This window comes from Mesoplodon mirus (assembly GCF_964341445.2).
Source record: "Mesoplodon mirus genome assembly, chromosome: 10".
Classification (NCBI taxonomy): domain Eukaryota; kingdom Metazoa; phylum Chordata; class Mammalia; order Artiodactyla; family Ziphiidae; genus Mesoplodon; species Mesoplodon mirus.
The window spans coordinates 29526385-29546651 of NC_138986.1; the positions used below are offsets into that span (position 1 = coordinate 29526385).

General features: G+C 35.2%; 1 pseudogene across 1 annotated transcript; it reads left to right on the forward strand.

The window, feature by feature from the left end:
- The first annotated feature begins 15160 nt into the window (after positions 1 to 15160).
- LOC309811168 (ferritin heavy chain-like) lies at positions 15161 to 15709 on the forward strand (annotated as a pseudogene). Its single transcript has one exon. The product of its transcript is annotated as a ferritin heavy chain-like (transcript).
- The last annotated feature ends 4558 nt before the right edge of the window (positions 15710 to 20267 follow it).

Below are 20267 nucleotides of genomic sequence, written 5' to 3' on the forward strand. Positions count from 1 at the left end.
AGGTCGGGTGCCTAGCCCTATCCACAAAGGAACCTGGCAAATAAAATATCTGACCCATATGATGGGAGGAAAAGTGTCAGTTCCACCTTATAATATAAACCCAGTTAATAAATGTAGAAAGAAACAAGGGAATAAAAACTCACCATTTGGCAATCACCACAGTAATAATTGTTGCAGGAAGATGCACTGATTGACGGCTGGAAAACTTGAGGAGAAACAGGATATTTACATAGACTCAAACTGTCTCTCCCAAGATATTTATCAATTGAAAAAGGGAAAATAGTAACTACAGTGGAGAATCCCAGCAGATATCACTTAAGCAAGTGTTCAAAGGTTGATATCACCAGTAGTAGGATATATTGAAAACATATACCCCCTGTTTCAAAGATACATTGAGGACAAAATATTATTTCTGCAGTATTTTTGCCAAAAACTGCATAATTTCAATCTAATTGTTGGAAAACATCGGACAAACCACAAAATAACTGACCAGTACTCATCAAAATTGTCAGGGTCATGAAAAAAATGGAAAGAATGAGGAACTGTCATAGATTGCAGAAGACTAAGGAGACAAAACTAAATGCAGTGTGATATCCAGAATAAGATCTTGAAACAAACAAAAAATGACATTAGAAGAAAAACTGATGAAATTAGAATAAAGTTTGTAGGTTAGTTTGGTAGTATTGTACCAATGTTCATTTCCTTGCATTGATAATAGTACTATAGTTACATAAGTTGTTAACATAAGGAGGTGAATTATCTGTACTATTCTTGCAACTTTCTGCAAGTCAAAAGTTATTCACAAATAAAAAGCTGGAAAAAAGAAAATATGTAATTAAAAGACATTCCACAGTGTGAGAGAAAATAGTTCAACAAATATAATGATCAAAAGACTCATATCCAGAGTAATTTGTGAGTCAATCACAAAATAAATAAATAAATAAAAACAACAGACAACCCAATAGAAAAATAGGCAAGAGACTTCAACACATACTTTACAAAAGAGGATGTCAAAAATTCCAGTGAACACGTAAAAAGGTGTTCAACTTCATGAATCACCAAAGCAATGTAAATTAATAACACAATGAATACAATATTAACCTACCAGAATTGCGAATGTTAAAGAGATAACACAGTCAAGTATGGGTCAGGATGCAGAGCTGCTGTGACTCTCATATACTCGTAGCTAGAATGAAAATAGGTACAAACACCTAAGAACTTTTTGGCATTCTCTACTAGAGTTACATATATATATATATATATATATATATATATATATATATATATCCTTTGACCTAGCAATTTTACTTCTAGATATATATCCATTAGAAATGAGACAATGTGTTTACCAAAAGATATGTCATAGTCTACAAGTAAAATCTATTCAAAAGTTCATCAACAGTAGAATGGATAAAGTATGGTGATCATATAATGAAATATTATATAGCTATGATAATGAATGAGAAGTGAAACAACATGAATGAATCTCACAAGCATAAAATTGAGCAAGAGAAGCCAGACTCACAAAAACATGTACTATGATGTCATTCATATGAAAGTCAAAACAAGCGAACCTAATCTATGATTTTAAAACTTACAATAGTGAATTTATTTGGAGAGGAGAATGGGAGTAGTAATTGGAATGTGCAGGATGGGGAGTTCTGGGAATTTGATAAGGTTCTATTTCTTGATCTGGGTGGTCTCATGGGTATGTTCAATTGGTGATCAATAAACAAGCTGTACTCTTAGAATTTTTGCACTTTGATGTATGTATGGTAGATTTCAATAAAAAAATTTAAACCTTTTTTCTTTGATAGAAAAAATGTATTATTTAGAAATGGAGATATGGTTATTTGCAGATATCCTCTCCCCCCTTTTCGTTCAGGATGGGATTATAAGCATTCTTTCCCATATCGATACACTTCTGTCTCTAATTTCTTATTTATGAGAAATTCTCTGTCTCTTTTATTTCCTTTTGTTTATTGTTTTCTTTCATATGTCTCAGGTTGATACTAATGTGGAACACAGGGTCTTTTCTTTGATTTCTTTCCAAAACATTACCAGAAAGCCAACATAGGTCATAGACTTTTACTTATTTTAGGGGGCAAATAGGGCAAGGCAGGAGACTTATGCAGAAGATCATATGGTTTAAATATAAACTTCTTAACCTTAAAAGTCATTGCCATTATCCTTATCCTTTCCTCCCCCTCCACAATCTCCTGCTGGAAAAGTTTAACTGCTTATTTCCTCTTCCTGGATTCCCATCCCCATCATGTTTCTTCTCTTCCCCAATCTAATGTTTGTTATTGGTGGGTTTTTTTTCCTTTCTAGCTAGCTTATTGAAATCTCCCATATAATTTTCTTTAAAATCACTTTATTTCATGCATAAATTTTACTGGCAATATTCTGAAAGCTAATTTTCCATATCAAAGATGTCTCATCAGATTAGCCAAGCCAAAATAGTCCTCCCCACTAGGATATGAGTTTGTTACTCTTCTCTAGGCAGAGTCCTGCTGCTGATCCTTAAACTGATAATCATTCTTCACTTTTCTTGATCCTTACACTGTATTTACTCACAGTTATTTTCCTAACCATGTAGGTCCTGGTGCACTGCCCACGTTAATATCATATCTTTTTTTCATTGAGATATAATTGACATATAACTTTATATTAGTTTCAAGTGTTGTTGTACAACACTTTATCTTTTAATTTAAGAATAGAGGCAGCACAGGGCCATACAGCAGCTCAAAACAACAGAACTGGTTTACTGTTCTTTTGTGTCATTTTTCTCTGAGGACTAATTTATTTCTGGAAGACCTTGTCATCCTCTTATAATTTATTGCCAAACCAAGATTTTCATGCATATTCATTTATTTTTTACCTTGTTACACAACCATTACATTTGTAGTTGCCTAATGGGCATTATTACTTGGAAGTCTGGTTATTACAACACTTTTATTATATCTAAAACCCAATTAATATATTCTGTCTATCCATGGCACTGGACCGCAATATTGATTATGTCATGCTAACTGAAGAGGATGAACAGATAGTGGCAAGTGCATTGAATGCCCATTAAGACTGATGAATGGCACAGGAGAGACAATAAACTCTCAAAAGTTTTAGAAGGCCTATCATATTGAAGAAGTTTTAATGGGTCCAATGATCTGGGTTATCCTTAAACAACCTTTCTAAGGACACGTTGTTATTTATTGCAGCCCTCTTCATTAAGAAAGAATCTCAATCACTTTGTTGAAACTAGCACAATATTGTAAATCAACTATACTCCAATAAAATTAAAATTTAAAAAAAGGAAAGAAGCTCACTTCACCCCAAAGAGATTGTAAGTAAGAAATTTTGTAGGTTTGGCTATCATGCATTTCTTATGTGAACCCCTAGGTATGAAGCTAGAAACATTCAGCTTCCAGAAAGAGATGGGGTCATTATTAGCCTCCAGTTTACTAAGAATACTGTGAAGTTCTAGTGGTCCACCTCAACCCAGTTTACTCCTCAGAGAACCCTCAAGAACTTGTTTTTGTAGTTGCATTACATAAGAAATTATATCTATAGCCAAAACTAAATTCTATGCTCACTTTATCAACATTATAAAACCATTTCTCCTGTGTTTGACAAGCATAATATCAATAAGTCAATCTTAGTGTTTTAACATTAAAACCTTGTCTCTTTTTTTGTTGGGTCTGAAAGTGATAGCACATCATCTATAATGTACTCTGAACCAAGAATGCCCTCTTATAAAAGTCCTCAGTTTGTTTTTCCTCTGTAGAACAATATCCCTATAAACTGTAGAGAATCCATTGTTAAAACATGAAATCTGTCTTTGATAATTTTAGCTATACTAAGTAATAAAGTAACTTTGGTTCAAATGTAAGAGAAACATCTCTATCCTTCTTTTATTTCTGTCTGTCCTGTTAAAGAAAGGTTTAAGAATTAATTTAGGAATTCATCAACTTTAAATAATGAAGGAGATGAGTGTTTAGGTACCCAAAATTTCCAAATCTGTCTTGAATATGTCAGCATTTGATAAGAAGAAAGAATGATGAAGTTATTAATAATTCTGCTTTACTCTTACCCCAAATTGTTTTAAGCCAAGGCAATATATCTGGATTTAAATAATGTTGGTCTAAGAGAAAGATAGCACCTAAAGAATAATTGGAATATCCAGTGGAAAAACTTTTTTTTTCTTTTGTCCAGTGGAAGAATCTTGACTCTATAATCTCTCTACACCACACCTGAGCCTGCCCTTAAAAAAAGAAAAAAAAAACTATCAAAGATTTCTCCTCACGTTCCCATTCTTTCCCCCAGCCCCACCTAGAAAAGATGTGAAGAAATTGCTTCACTTAAAAATTCAATCTAACCTAAATGTGATTAAGTCTGTTGTTATTTTTGTTTAGTCACAAAAATGTAAATCAAATTTTCACTTGGAAATGAAACTGATAATTTGAAATGGTAGACCAATATGAATTAGTCTGAAAGATTTTTAGATGAAAAGGAAAGAACTTTTGCAAGTATAGGAGGATGAGAAACAGAAAATTACATCATTTATATGAAAGAAAAATAGTTTATCTCTTATATGATTAATGTAAAAATTAAATGTGAAATTTGAATCCTAAGTCAACTGAGTAAGCCATCACATCTAGACCAACTATATTTCTAGATAAAAAAAGCAAGATAATGATTTTTTATATCAATCCTATTGTGAGAGGTAGCCCAAAAGGGATTGGTATTCCTAGAATATATTGATAGTTTACAGAGATTATAAAGAGCAATTTATATCCAAACTATCCCCAATAAATCTACACCATGTGGTCAGTGCATCTAAAAAAGAAAATTTCGACACCACTGGTAAATTTTTAAAACACACAAAAACCAGAAATGAAAATAATGAGCATATAAGACTAAATATTTGTTAACATTTTGCCATATTTAATAGATTTGTGAACATTATTCCCACACATATGCTATACTTTTACTGCACACTTATTCAGTCATAAACAATACATATTTTTTATCTTTAAAATGTTATGCAACTGACATCATACTGTATGTATTCTTTCTATAACTTCTTTCCTTTCAGTATTATGTTCTGGAGATTTTTTCATATTGAACGCTAGTTTTAATGGCTGAGAAGTTTCCATTGCATGTCTTTTTTAGTTTAGTTTAGCTTGTTTGTTTTTTATTTTAACAATCAGTGTTGCAATGAATATCCCAGTACATGTGTCTTTATGCACGTGTGTTAGAACAGCTGGGTTACAGGGTATAAAACTTTAATTTTATTAGCTGTAGAGAGGCAGTGCATCATACAGTAGGTATGTTGTTTGTGTGAGTTCAAGTCTTGACTCTGTCGTTTACTCTGTGTGTACCCTTACCATATTTGACTCTGTTTCTTGATCTCTAAAATCATGATAGTAGAAGTAACTGCCTATGACAGACTGCCTGTTGTACTCCAATATCCATTATCTCCTTTGTCCATAGCAGAGTTTCAGGTGCCCAGATAAAGGCTACATTTCTTAGCATTCTTCCAGCTAGATGTGAACATGTGACTACATTCTGGTTAATGGGGTGTGAGTGAAAGTGATGTACATTCCTGCATGTGTTTGCCTGCCTTTCCCCACTTCCTGCTATCTAGAAATGGTGAGAGAGAGAGAATGGTATGTGTGTGTGTATGAGAAAGAGAGAGAGAGAGAGTCCTTATTCCTAGAGATGGAATCTCCATCTTGAAATCTTGAACCTGGTAGAGTTGCCCTGTTAGCCATCTACTGCTGGACGGTTATAAGGAGGATAAATAGATGTCTTATTTAACCACTGGGTTTTTATTAATCACTTTTTTACAGCAGTCCAGTTCAGACTCTAAAAATACACCATTTATGACATTGTCATAGTAAATACAACAGTGCTTAGAACAGTGCTCAACGAGTATATCAATTATTTTGTTATCATTCCAACAATTGCCGAATTGCTCTCTGTTTCACTAATTTATAAACTTACAAGCAGTGCATAAGTCTTCACACTTCATTGTATTTTTTATATTGCTGCAATTTGATGGATGTAAATTACTTTTTATTAATTCATATTTTCTTATTAAGATTTTTTAAAATGAAGAGCAACAAACATTTAGAAAAGTACACAAATCATCAGTATACAGCTTAATGAGCATTTATAAAGTGAGAATACATGTATTATCAGAATCAAGAATATCAGACCTCCTTTTTCCTCCTCCCAGTTACTACCACCATCCTCCTTAAAGGTAAACACTACCCTAAATTTTAATCGCATAAATGTTATGGGCAAAATTGTACCCCCGCCCCACAACTCATTTGCTGAAGTTCTAACCCCCAGTACCTCAAATGAGACTGTATTTGGAAATAGAGTCTTTAAAGAGTAATTAGGTTAAAAAGAGGTCATCGGGGTAGACCCTAATCCAACATGACTGGTGTTCTTATAAGGAGAGGAGATTAGGACACAGATGGGTACAAAGGGAAGACAATGTGAAAATATAAGGAGAAGATGGTCTTCTACAAACCAAAAGAGAAACGTCTCAAAAGAAACCAACCCTGCCAATCTTGAATTTCTAGCCTCCAGCACTGTGAGAAAATAAATGTTTGCTGCTTTAGACATCCAGTTTGCAGTGCTTCATAATGGCAGCCCCCCAAAAACTAGTAAAGTAGATTAGTTTCATTCAGATTGATTTAGTATCAGAATCACTATCGGACTCAGAATCTTTTGTGTTAGATCTGTTCACTAAAGATATTTTCTTGAAATTTACTGCATTGTTGAACATGGTGGTAGTTTGTCCATCTTGTTGGTCTATGGCATTCCATTATGTGTGTGTAAAAATTTATTGCTCCATTTATGTTGATAAGCATTTGAGTCATTTCCAGTGTTTGGCTGCTATAAAGAGTGTTGCTTTGAAGATTCTTGTACAACTTGTTCATATTGGTGAGCACATGTTCATTTTTCTTGGGTATTGATCTAGGAATGGAATTGTTGCATCATGGTAAGTGCATTTGTTCAATTCTAGTAGATTCACACAAAAATTTTTCTAAAGTAACTTCACCAGTCTACACTCTCAACAGCAGTACATTCCAGTTGCTCCACATTCTTTTGGCACGAGGTATTTTCTGTATTTTTTATTTTGGTTACTCTGATGTGTAATAATTTCATTGTGAATTTAATAAGTATTTCCTTAACTACTAATGAGACTGAGCACTTGTTTTATGGACTAGCATATGGCCAATTTTATACTTGAAAAGAATGTGTATTCCATGTTTGTGCAGTGTCCTCTATTATTTCAAGTCAGTTAATCTGGTTACTCATGCTGCTGAAATCTTCCATATCCCCATCAATCTTTGTAATAAAATGCCCCAATGATTGTGGATTTGTCAATTTCTTCTCTACATTCTGTCAGTTAATTGATTTACATATTTTGAGCCTTTATGAATTGTTATATATGCCTAGTAGATTGGATCTTTTATCATTTTGAAATATTCTTTTTTATCTCTAATAGTGATTTTTTCAGTAAAGCGTACTTCTAATATTAGTACAGTTATATAAATTTTATTTTGGCTAATATTTGCATATGTATCTTTTTTCATTCTTTTTAGAAAAAAATTACTTTCAACATTTCTACATTCTTACATTTAAGATGCATCTTTTGTGTGTCATAAATGACTGACTTTAAAAAACATCCAGGGACTTCCCTGGTGGCACAGTGGTTAAGAAACCGCCTGCCAGCGCAGGGGACATGGGTTCGAGCCCTGGTGCAGGATGATCCCACATGCCGCGGAGCAACTGAGCCCGTGCACCACAACTGCTGAGCCTGTGCTCTAGAGCCCACATGCCACAACTACTGAGCCCATGTGCCACAATTGTTGAAGCCTGTGTGCCTAGAACCTGTGTTCCACAACAAGAGAAGCCATTGCAATAAGAAGCCCACACACCGCAAGGAAGAGTAGCCACCGCTCGCCGCAACTAGAGAAAGCCTGCACGCAGCAATGGAGGCCCAACGCAGCCAAAAATAAATAAATAAATAAATACCAAAAAAAAAACAAAACCCATCCAATTCGATAAACTTTGTCTTTTAATCACAGTGTTCAGACTACTTAACATTTAATTAAATAGCTGTTATATTTGGGTTTAAATCTACCATCTTATTATTTATTTTCTATATGTTTTTCTTTTGCCCTTTCTTGTTTTCTTTTAGATTAATCAAGTATTTTTTATTATTCCATACTTACCCTCTATTACTTTGTTATTCATTATTATACTATTCTTTAGCTGATTAGACTAAAGACTAAAACATGAACACTTGATTTGTTACATTTTAATACAAACTGTTACTTTTGCCACTTCCCCAGTAATGCATATATTCTTTTCCCATCTTTCATTGTTATGTATTTTACATCTTCACATATTTAAACCACACAATGTATTAGACAATATTTTAGACATTCATTCAGATGTATTAAAATAATTATCCTTTTTTGTTCTTTATTTTTTCCTGCTTTTCTATGCAAGTTTTCTACCTAAAGAACTTAATAAAAATTTCATTATATATATATTTTTTATTGTGGGTCTGCAGGTCACTAACCCTCAGTTTTTGTATATCTGAATATATACTTATTTTACCTTAATTTTTTTTTTTTTTTTTTTTTTTTTTTTTTGCGGTACACGGGCCTCTCACTGTTGTGGCCTCTCCCGTTGCAGAGCACAGGCTCCGGACGCACAGGCTCAGTGGCCATGGTTCACGGACCCAGCCGCTCCATGGCACATGAGATCCTCGGGGACTGGGGCACGAACCCACATCCCCCGCATCGGCAGGCGGTCTCTCAACCACTGTGCCACTAAGGAAGCCCCTACCTTAAATTTTGATGGATATTTTTGCTGTGTATACAATTCTAGATTAGCAGATAGTTTATTCCAGTATTTAAAAACTATTACTTTCTTCTAGTTTCTAATGTTTGTGTTGCATATTTAGCCATTAGTCTGTTTCTTGCTTTTTTGAGGGTAACATTTTCTCTCTGGATGCATCTGATATTTTCTCTGTATTTGTATTTGTATGTTTGAATCTTTTGTGTGTCAGTAGTTTTACTGTGATGTGTATCTGTGTGGACTTGCTTTGTATTTATCTCTTTTGGGGTTCATAAAATTTATTGAGTCTGTAGCTTGATATTTTCTACACATTTATGGAAATTCTTAGTCATATTCTTCAAATATTGTTTTGTCCCACTTTATCTCTTCTCTCCTTTTACACATATTATGTATTTATTACATGCTAGACTTTTCATCATGTCCAGTATGTTTCTTGTAATATATTCTATACTTTTCCTCTTTTTTAGTCACTATGTTTCATTCAAGCTATTACCTGCCAACCTGTCTTCCAGTGCCCTAATTCTCTCGTTAACAATGCCCAGCCTTCTGTTAAACCAATCCGCTGAGTTCTTAATTTGGGTTTTTATATCTTTCCAAGCTAGAATTTTTATTTAATTCTTTTCTCTGGACTCTAGTTCTCTGCTAAAAGTCTCTATCTTGTCCTGTACTTTTTTTTGATCATATTAACCATAATTATTTTTAATTCTGTGTCTGATAACTCTAATATTTGGATCTCCTATGGATCTGTTTTTATTTTACCAAATTTTTTCCTTTTTGTTCTAAGTAATTTGATTCTGTTTCTGGTGTGACTGGTTGTTTTAAATGGATGTTGTCATTGTATATGAAAACGTTTAAAAATAATCTGACACTCATGATAATATTACTTTCCTACAGAGAGTACTAAATTTTGCTTCTGGTAGACAGACAATTAGAATAGAAGGAGGTCATCCTAATCTATTTTGGGTTGAACTAATTCCAGATATTTTTCACTAATAGTCTATTTCCAGTTTCGTTAGTCCAAAGCGTAGCCTTTCTGAAGTTTCAGCTGAATGTCTGGGACATTTTACCATGATCTTCTATGGTAAGCCCTGCATTAATTTTTTGTCTCCCCAGCCTTTGTGACTGCTGGAAACTCTGAAGTTTCTTAATCTCTTAGGTACCAGTTTTTGTTTGGTTTTTGGCATCTTGGCTGAAAGTTACAGACTGGCAAATATTGACAAATATTTCAACAGGGCAGGCAACAGTGAATATTGAGCTTACTTCTCCGTTATTCCTTTCTCTTTGGAATTTTGGCTTATCAAGTCCTAACTATTTTGATGGCTCTCTGAAGTCTTACAACAGATTTAAAAAATTTTCCAGACATTTTTTGTTGTTTTATATTAAAAGATTTAGTCTTATGCAAGTTAGGCAGCTATACCCATATGCACACATCCTCTGACTGTTATTTTAATTTGCATATCCATTTATTATAGTGGGGTTGGGGAGGTCTTTATATATTTACTGATCATTGTGTTTTCTTCTCTGTGAATCCTTTGTCCAATTTTTATTAAGTTGTTTTTTGGTTGCTTACACATGAAGAACTCCAGATACTATTTGGGGGAAAGGAAGCTATAATATGTCTGCAAATATCTTCCTCTAGTCTGTGACTTGTCTCAATTTTTTTATATTACCTTTTGTCACACAGAAATTTTCAATGCTAATAGATAAATTTCAAACATTTTTTCCTTTATAGTTTGTGGGTTTTGTGTCTGGTTTAATAAATTTTTCTGAGTCCTGATGTTATAAAGATATCCTCTTAGGATTCTCCTAAAAGTTTTTCAGTTTTATTTTCATATTGAGGCCTTTAATTTACCAGGCATTTACTTTTTCTGTGTTGTATTATTTAGGAATAGCCACATGTTCTAGCACCATGTATCAAATGCCAACCACTTCCCAACTGTCTGGTAATGTCACTGTTAGTGTTTTAGGTAAGATTAATTTTAGTATTTTTAATGTATTAATGTCATTAATTTCTTTTTTATATTCACATAACTACTTAAGGACAGTAATCACATCTCATGGCTCTTTGACTCTCCCAAACTTTTTAACTTTTACAAAAATTAAGTATAATGAAACATTGTTAATAGATATATTGATCTAAACTGATTCATGCTATATGTTGATAAACAACATAGCTCTTTCTACCTAGCACAAAATGTGCACCCGTGATTTCTGTTGGATATTGCGACATGTGCAAGAAAATATTTACTTGTGGTGACTCTAAAATAGAGCTCTAGAAAAATATTATTAGTATTAGCTGAGATTTATTGGTTACTGATTATGTGCTTGGAAATATTCTAAAAACTATGTTAACTCTATATGTGTTAACTTTATATATTTAACGAATTTCTAAGAAAACTGTGACTTAGGAAATACTATTATCAGCATTTTTCAGATGAGAAAACTGAAGCACACTGTAGCAACTTTTTACTCAAGTTTATAAAGATAGGCAATGCAGAATCATTTTATTTAATCCACTTCATTTTAACTTGAAAAATAAATGGAGTATTGCTATTGTATAACTTTCAGGTAAACAATAAATTGTGAAAATATTTCTAAATAAATATATATATTTTTCTGTGATATATGTCCACATTTATATTTCATTTTATGAATACAGTTATCATAATCATCAATAATAATTTATTGGGAAAGTACCAATTTGTGGCATTGTACAAGGTGTTAAAATTAACTGGAATTTTCTTGAATCTGCATAAAATGTTTGGTATGTTTGACTTTCACTGCTCTTTACTTGATAATGGCTGCATTTCAAGGGATAATGCACTTTATGTGCTGCTCTGGTGGTTAAAAACACATTTCACATAAATGGAATAAAGAACATTTAATGAACTAAGCTCTATGCATGTGAAAGCCAACAGAAATATTTGAAATGGTGTTTATTTTATAGCCCAGAAACTGTATTTTAAATGCTAGTATATGTTTATATGACAGTTCTATTAAATATAAAAGAGTCCCATTACAAGGGAAGTCCTTTACATAGACTTTTTATGTGGTCTAAATAGCATACCCAGCCCTGCAACTCCTCATGTGAGACATTTTTAGAACCTTATTTATGTTAAAGCCATAACAAACTAGCAACTAGAAAACTATATTGGGCACAAACGGCTAATAAAAAGAGATTGTTGAAAATACTTCTTAATAGCAACTTAGGAAGAATCCCGATGAAACAAAGTCAAGGCTCAGTGTCTCTGGAAACCTGCCACCCCAGTAATCACAGACCACAGGTACTCCCCCTTTTCCATCTTCATTTCTTTCTTGGCTGGAAATTAAACAGCCAATGAACTTTAAGATTGGTATTTGCCCTACTTTTCATCCGAGTGCCTACTGAGCCAGAGGTGTTCTGGAAAAAATCCTAGGATCATTATTCCTCCCTGTGCTGATTATTTACTAGATGATTCCTCTGAGAAGTGGAGCAGATACTCCAAAACTGGTCAAAGGGGGAAGAATGGCAGCCTGTGTGCACACATGAATCTGCATGTGTGTGCAAATGTGTGCATGTGTTTTCTATATGTAAGGTCTGGACACTTGAAATCTGGATCACTTCTCAGCTGAACTGCTGTGTTTAGACAAGCTAGCTAAAATGAACAGGTCAAACCCTTTATTTATAGAGTAAAAACTATTTGATCTGGGGTAGATATCAACTCTACAGTCAAACATGTGGGCCAAAGTCGTTTTTATTGCTACTTTGTGCAGAATTCTGAAATGGTTCCTGTGGTAATCCATGTGAGCAAAGGAAAAGTTCCCACAGAAAAGTGGGCCAATCAAGTGTGAAATGTTGCTTGGATCACTAAAAAGCCAGTATGTGTTTATATAATTGAAAGTGTAAAGCAATGGAAGGAGAATGACTTTAATTTCTGAACTGCAGGAATCTCCTCATGAATTTTGCTCACCCAGGCGCTGGAGGTACACTGCTAGGGCAGTAGCTGAGGCAGGCACCAAACCAACGCTCTCTCTATGAAATATATAAAAATGCTGTACTCTGGAATATAGTTTGAAAACTACTCACCTATTGTAGTTATCTATGCCATAAGATGAATTGTTCAAAACCCATCAATTTTTGGAGTTGGCTGCCTCCTTCAGGTCAGTGACATTTGTCTCTCACCCAGTGAGAAAATTTGCTGCCCAACACCCTTGATGGAGGGGCTCCAGTCTGTTTCTGAACGCACAGTGTTGGGAAGCTCAAGACCTCAAAATCTGTCCAGATTTACTTGTAAGGAAATTTTTTTACAAGACATTTCCCAACCCATGTGTACTTAATTTATGTAATCATGTCACTTAAATGAAAATGGCCACCCAAGAACAGCTGGCTTATCTTAGAAGTTTCCCACTGCCATTCTTGGAATTTCCCTTTGGAATAGGGAAAAATTATACATATATACATACATATATATATTGAATATATATATAGCTCTATATATCTCACATATATAAAAATGTATTTTTAGCCTGTGTCATCCTGCTCAGCTTCTGAGCCTTTGTTGTGCTGAGTGGAGGAATGTGCCTTAAAGAGAATATCTTGAAGCTATTCTAGGGCCCTAAATAAAGTATGTTTGGACTTAGAATATGAGTCAAGTTAATGAAATTAAAGTGCTTTCTGATTTTCTTATTCTCCATTCACATTTTCATTCTCTTTTAATCAAGTTGATTCTTCCTATTTGCAGACTGTTCTCCTTGATAGGGTTCTTCTAATAATACAGCTTCTGGATATGGTATAACAAGATATTGATATATGAATAACATCAATTTTTATGTGTCCATTTTTTTCTAAATTTTATTTCTGATTAAGTGTATTAGCACCATAACTTTGGAGGGAAATATTGGGACTTTTGAAGGTTTTAAGATATCTGATTCTACTGGAATATTTAAGACAACTTTGAAAACAAAAAATAAATTTAGAGGACTAACACTGTATGTTATTAAGACTTATTATAAAGTTATAGAAATTAAAACAGTGTGGCATTGGTCATAAGACAGAGAAATAAAAGAGTAAAATAAAATAGTTTACAAAATGACCTACATATAATAGACAACTGATTTTCAACACAAGTTCAAAGGTAATTCAATGGTGAAAAAAATAGTCTTTTCAATAAAAGTGCTTAGAAATTGGATATCCATATGGAAAAAAATGGATGAATAAACAAAAATTTGATTCATGCATAACATTATATGCACAGGTTAACTCAAAAATAGGTTACAAACTAAATGTAAGATGTAAGACTATACATCTTCTAAAAGAAAACATAGGAGAAAACGTTTATGATCTTGGGTTAGGTAAAGATTTCTTAGATGCAACACCAAAAGCATAATTCATAAAAGAACAAATTAATAAATGAACTTAATAAAAATTGTTCTTTGAAAAACCAAGACTAGGAGAAAATCTTTGCCAAGTACCACTCTGATAAAAAACTAGTATCTCGCACATGTAAAAAATTCTCATAACTCAACAATATGTAAACAAATAATCCATATTTTTAAAAAGTGGGCAACTGGGTTTCCCTGGTGGCACAGTGGTTGAGAGTCCACCTGCCGATGCAGGGGACACAGGTTTGTGCCCCAGTCCGGGAAGATCCCACATGCCGTGGAGCGGCTAGGCCTGTGATCCATGGCTGCTGAGCCTGCGCGTCTGGAGCCTGTGCTCCGCAACGGGAGAGGCCACAACAGTGAGAGGCCCGCATACCGCAAAAAATAAATAAATAAATAAATAAATAAATAAATAATAAAAAGTGGGCAACAGTTTTGAACAGACACTTCATCTAAGAAGATATAAGAATGGCAAATAGGGTTTCCCTGGTGGCGCAGTGGTTGAGAGTCTGCCTGCCGATGCAGGGGACAAGGGTTCGTGCTCCGGTCCGGGAAGATCCCACATGCCGCGGAGCGGCTGGGCCCGTGAGCCATGGCTGCTGAGCCTGCGCGTCCGGAGCCTGCGCTCCGCAACGGGAGAGGCCACAACAGTGAGAGGCCCGCGTATCGAATAAAAAAAAAAAAAAAAAAAAAGAATGGCAAATAAGCACAAGAAAAGAAGTTCAATATTATTAGAGAAATGCAAATTAAAGCTACAATGCAATAAGGCAGAGATTCTTTGCAGAAAGTCACTGTGGCTTCCTGTTTCAGTATTCTTTCTATGGAACATAGCTGGCCTGCCACTTAGGGCCAGCGCTCTGACACCTCCTCACAGATCCCACAGACCACCTCCAGGAGCCCACTGCCTGCCATGGTGGCCAGTTCCCCCTTGCAGGTTTACCAGAATGACTGCCAGGACTCAGAGGTCACCATCAACTGCCAGATCAAGCAGGAGATCTACATCTCCTATATCTACCTGTCCATGCACCTCTTACTACTTTGACTGTGATGTTGTGGCTTTAAAGAACTTTGCCAAATGTTTTCTTCACCACTCTCATAAGGAGAGAGAACATGCTGGAAACTGATGAAGCTACAAGAACCAAGTAGATACCCAAAACTCCCATCAGGATATCAAGAAACCAAACTGAGACCACAGGGAGAGTGAGTTGAATGCAATGGAATGTATGTTACACTTGAAAAAAAGTGTGAGTCAGTCAGTACTGGAACTGCATAGACTGGCATTGACAAAAACAGACCTACTTGTGTGATTTCATCTGGACATATGACCTGAATGAGCAGGTGAAATCCATTAACGAACTGGGTGACCACTGTAATCAACTTGCATAAGATGGGAGCCCTGCAACCTGACACTACAGAGCCTGTCTTTGACAAGCACACCCTGGAAGACAGTGACCCTTAGGGCTAAGCCTTAAGTTGGCTTCTCCATAGCCATGGGGGTGACCTCTTTGGTCACCAAGACAGTGCATGCATTTGGGTTTACCTTTACCTTTTCTATAAGTTGCACCAAAGCACCAACTTAAGTTCTTCCATTTGTAGCATTCTTTCAAATAAAATAATTAGGTACAGCACACCCCCCAAAAAAACTACAACAAAATAACACTGCATTGCATACTTATTAAATGGCTAAAATTTTCAAAGCTGATCATACTAAGTGTTGATGAGGAAGTGGAATTCTTACTGGTAGAGATGTAAAATGGTAAAACAGCTTTGGAAAATAGGCAATTTCTTAAAATGTTAAACATACACCTATCATCTGACCTAGCAATTCCACTAGATCCTACCTAAGAGAAATGAAAGTACATGACCATATAGAGACTTGTACACAAATGCTCATAGGAGTTTTATTTATAATAGCCAAATTTCCATTAATAGGTATGCATAAACTAAGTGATGTGGTTCACCCATTCAATGGAATGCTACTCAATAATAAAATGGATGAAATATTTATCCATGTTACAGCAGGAAAGAGTTTCAGAATAATTATGCTGAGTGAAGGAAGTCAGAAAAAAATCCTGTATGATTCCATTTTTATAAACTTCTGAAAACTGCAAACTAATGTATTCTGACAGCAAACAGATCAGAGGTTGCCAGGAGAAAGAAGGTTAGGAGGTCCTGAAGGAAGGGATTATGAAGAAGTGCAAGGCAACTTCTGAGAGTGATAAATATGTTCATTACCTTGCAGGGGTTGTTCAAATTCTATACTTTAAATATGTGCAGTTTATGTACGTCAACTATGCCTCAATAAAGCTATTTTAAAAATCTCTGAATGGCGTAAACTTAGCACAGGTTTATCTTTAAATAGATTGTTTATTATTTTTCTTTTTTATCTGTTTTCTTTTTATTAAATTAATTTTTATTGGAGTACAGTTGATTTACAATGTTGTGTTAGTTTCTGCTGTACAGCAAAGTGAATCAGTTATACTTATACATATATCTACTCTTTTTAAGATTCTTTTCCCATATAGGTCATTACAGAGTATTGAGTAGAGTTTCTAGCTATACAGTAGGTTCTTTTCTTTTTTTTTAACTTTTTATGTTCTATTGGAGTATAGTTGATTAACAATGTTGTGTTAATTTCAGGTGTACTGCAAAGTGATTCAATTATATATATATATACGTATCTATTCTTTTCCAATTTTTTTTCCCACTTAGGCTGTTACATAATATTGAGCAGCGTTCCCATGTTATACAGTAGATCCTTGTTCATTATTAGTTGACATATAAATACATCTTTTAAATGAGCCTTTAAAATGTTAGCCTAGCACAGGTGAGAACACTGTAAGTAGCAGTGACTGTTTCCCTTGTTTTCCTGGGCTCTTGCCCTCATCCCTTTGGGCATCTTGCTACTCTCTAGCTCCTAGGTCCAAGGTCATGCAGGGTTGCTACTGCTATTGGCTTGCTCTTTCACTGCTCATCTTTTTCTCTCGAACATATGTTTCTCAGACTTAGATTCTCATAAGATCCTTTAAGAAAAGATATGTGTAAAATTGGTAAACACCCTTCTTTCATTTCCTCCTTTAAAAAAACACATCAGTTCCTAAATTAAATAACATTGTTTTTTGTCTTTTGGTTATGTTTTGGGTTTTTTTTTGGGGGGGGGAATAAAAGTATTAACTTTAGCTTTCCGTTTGACATTTTAGAAGTGAGATAATTAGCAAAGTAAGCCTTCTTTCTAACGAAAATCAGTGCAAGCAGATAGATTTTATTAATTTAGTCAAGAAAATTGGAAAGTGAGAGCTAGCCCATGGAACCCATCTGGTTCTTGACTAAATTTCAGCCCACAGTCAAACAGCCCCAAGTGATAAGGGTGCTTGCTGCACTAGGTTCATGGGCTTTAAGGACCCAAAATGCAAAGTCCACAAGGTGAAGGTACTTCTCTGTGGAAATCGGCCCTGCTTCTCTGTTTCTGTGTTAATGACTGTACATCTCTTCCTTCATAGGGCCCCTTTCTTTATCTCTTTCTGTGTGACTGTGTGTGGTCTCCTTTTGTGTCTATTTCTCTTCCCTCTTCTTTGACTCTATTAACTATATCATGAAGTTAAACTTTGTTTTTATTATTTTATTGAATGGAATGTTTGAACCTTCTTCCTTAGAAGCAGATGAGTGACATATTTTTACTCCTCTCCAAAAACCACTCCGATTACAATGCAACTAATAAAATCTAGTCGTTTTTTGCTTTTTAGTTATATGTACTTCAATTTGCTTTTTTCTCTGCTACTGGCTCTGCTCTCCCCCATCTTTCCTTGACAGCAATAATGCTGTTGTAAAGTCATAATTTGGTGAATTATTGTAGTTTATAGACTTATTTGTAGGTGGTGTCAAGTGCATTACAATACAGTTGACAGTATATGTATTTGCTATTTTCCCCTTTAATTTTTTTTGCCTATTTTGATTGCTAATAAATATTTTATCAGTAAAATAAAACTAATTAAGTATATGCATTTTTTAAAAACTTGCTTATTTAACAAAATTATTATAATCTTCAAAACTGACTTGACAAAATAAATTTTGAGTACGAAATCAGTAGGGGTCAATAGGAAACATCAGTTTTCTTATATTGCTTTGGCCAGTTTTCTCATCTTTGGATGAGCGGGTGACTGTGACCCCACCATTTGCACTGAGAGGACACCAAAGACTAGTTTTAGATATTCAGTTTTGCACAATAGAAGACCCCCGAACTTCTAAGAAAGTTTACTTCATAAACTATGGCTAATCATCTATGAGTCTGGTATTCTACCAAATAAAACATGAAGCCATGGATAATGGACCTTACCAACAATTAAAGTGCAGTGTGAAATACAGAGTGAGGCAAATGAGAGAAAGATTACAAAAGAGTTTTGAAAACATTAAGCAAAAATATTCTAAATTGATTTAGTCAATTCTGTAAGGAGATTAGAAAAAAAATACTGCTTGAAATCCTGAGCCTCTGATTCTATATTATTTTAATCATAGAAAATAAACAGTACAAGACAGGGGAATTTCCTTTGAAATACAAGTTGGAGAGAACTTCTTTTGCAGTTCCTTTATTGTATCATCATCTCTTTCCAATTCTGCTCTTATTTCGTGACTTCCTGATAAAGAGCAGTTATAAAATTTCCAGAATTATGCCCACCTGCAGCAACAAGATTTAAAAATGGGAGTATTTACAGAAGGAGAGTTCAGCCACATTCACACTGACCTCTGGGGATATAAAACAGCCTCTAGTAACAAAGAGAGGCAAGGCTTCTTCAACAATAGACAACCATTTAGAGGGAGCTCTCACCTATATCTCTCTCGAACCCATGCGTTTCCTGTCCCGGTGAAAAAACAAGGCTGTTTGAGCAATGAATACTCCTCTATGAATAGACCAAGTGGCTGATAGAGTTTACACCAGGTTTGGAACAAGAAATGACCACCAGTGGTACGAGGAGGAATCATAAGAGCAGCTCAAGTTAGAGCAGATGTTGGCCTTGGTTGTTTCCATATTGCAGTGAACACTCACTGTGCATTAAGCAGTAGCCAGCAGGCAAGGCACACTTTACCTGCAGTAGCTGTGCAATCTTCCAGTGAGACTCTAGCTCCTCACACTTGTCTGGGAAGAGGACCTAGAGCCTGGAGCCTTCCCTAGGATTCTTAAAAGACAACTTCTAGGCAGCAAGTGTGCATCTTCTCTTTTGCTGCCAAAAGTCAGCAGTAGGCCGAGGAGGCCAGGGCAGAGGCATTCAGGCCTTGGACTCTTGAGTAGAGACTCAGCCAGAATTCTTTACTGTGTAGTCTTGTTTGCCTTTATAAGGTCAAGCAAACAGCCTGCACTCCTGCTACTGCCATCCAAGCTGCCCCCTTGATGCTAGTGGAGTCACAATGTAAATAAAACTAGAGCGGAATTTTTTTAGGTAGCAATATGGATCAGTCAGGTTTTGGTAAAAGAGCAAGAAATCAGTGTAGGCAGTTCAAAATGTGGGGTTTAATACAAAGAATTTGGTGTTTATAAATTAGTGGAAAAGGCAAGAGGGGCAGAAGTCGGGGTTGCACTGGACATCTGCATTCAAGGTCACACCACTGTAGCTGCAATTGATAGGTTAGGAGACAGCTGCCACTCCACTTCACACCCAGAAATCTGGGGATGAACAGGAGAATCTGGCTTCCTCACACCCCTGGTCTATCAGAGCTCATGGTTGGCCAGTAAGGCCACAGAACGATGGCTTGTCCCACCCCTACACCTTCCAAATCTCATGGGGGCACTTTGCATTGGTAGAAACTACATCATATCCAGGATGCAAAGTCAGCAAGTTGTTTGCAAGAGAGTTTCAGAAATGTGGAGGTAGGGATGGATGTGGAGGGTCTGTAGACACTGTCTAGTATCATCTGTTGCTATTATTCTAAAACCAAATAAAATGTGACTGTAAGTGTTATTTTCCATGAGCATAGTACTCCTGACAAAGTTAGTACACTATTGATAAATAAAAGAATTCAACAGC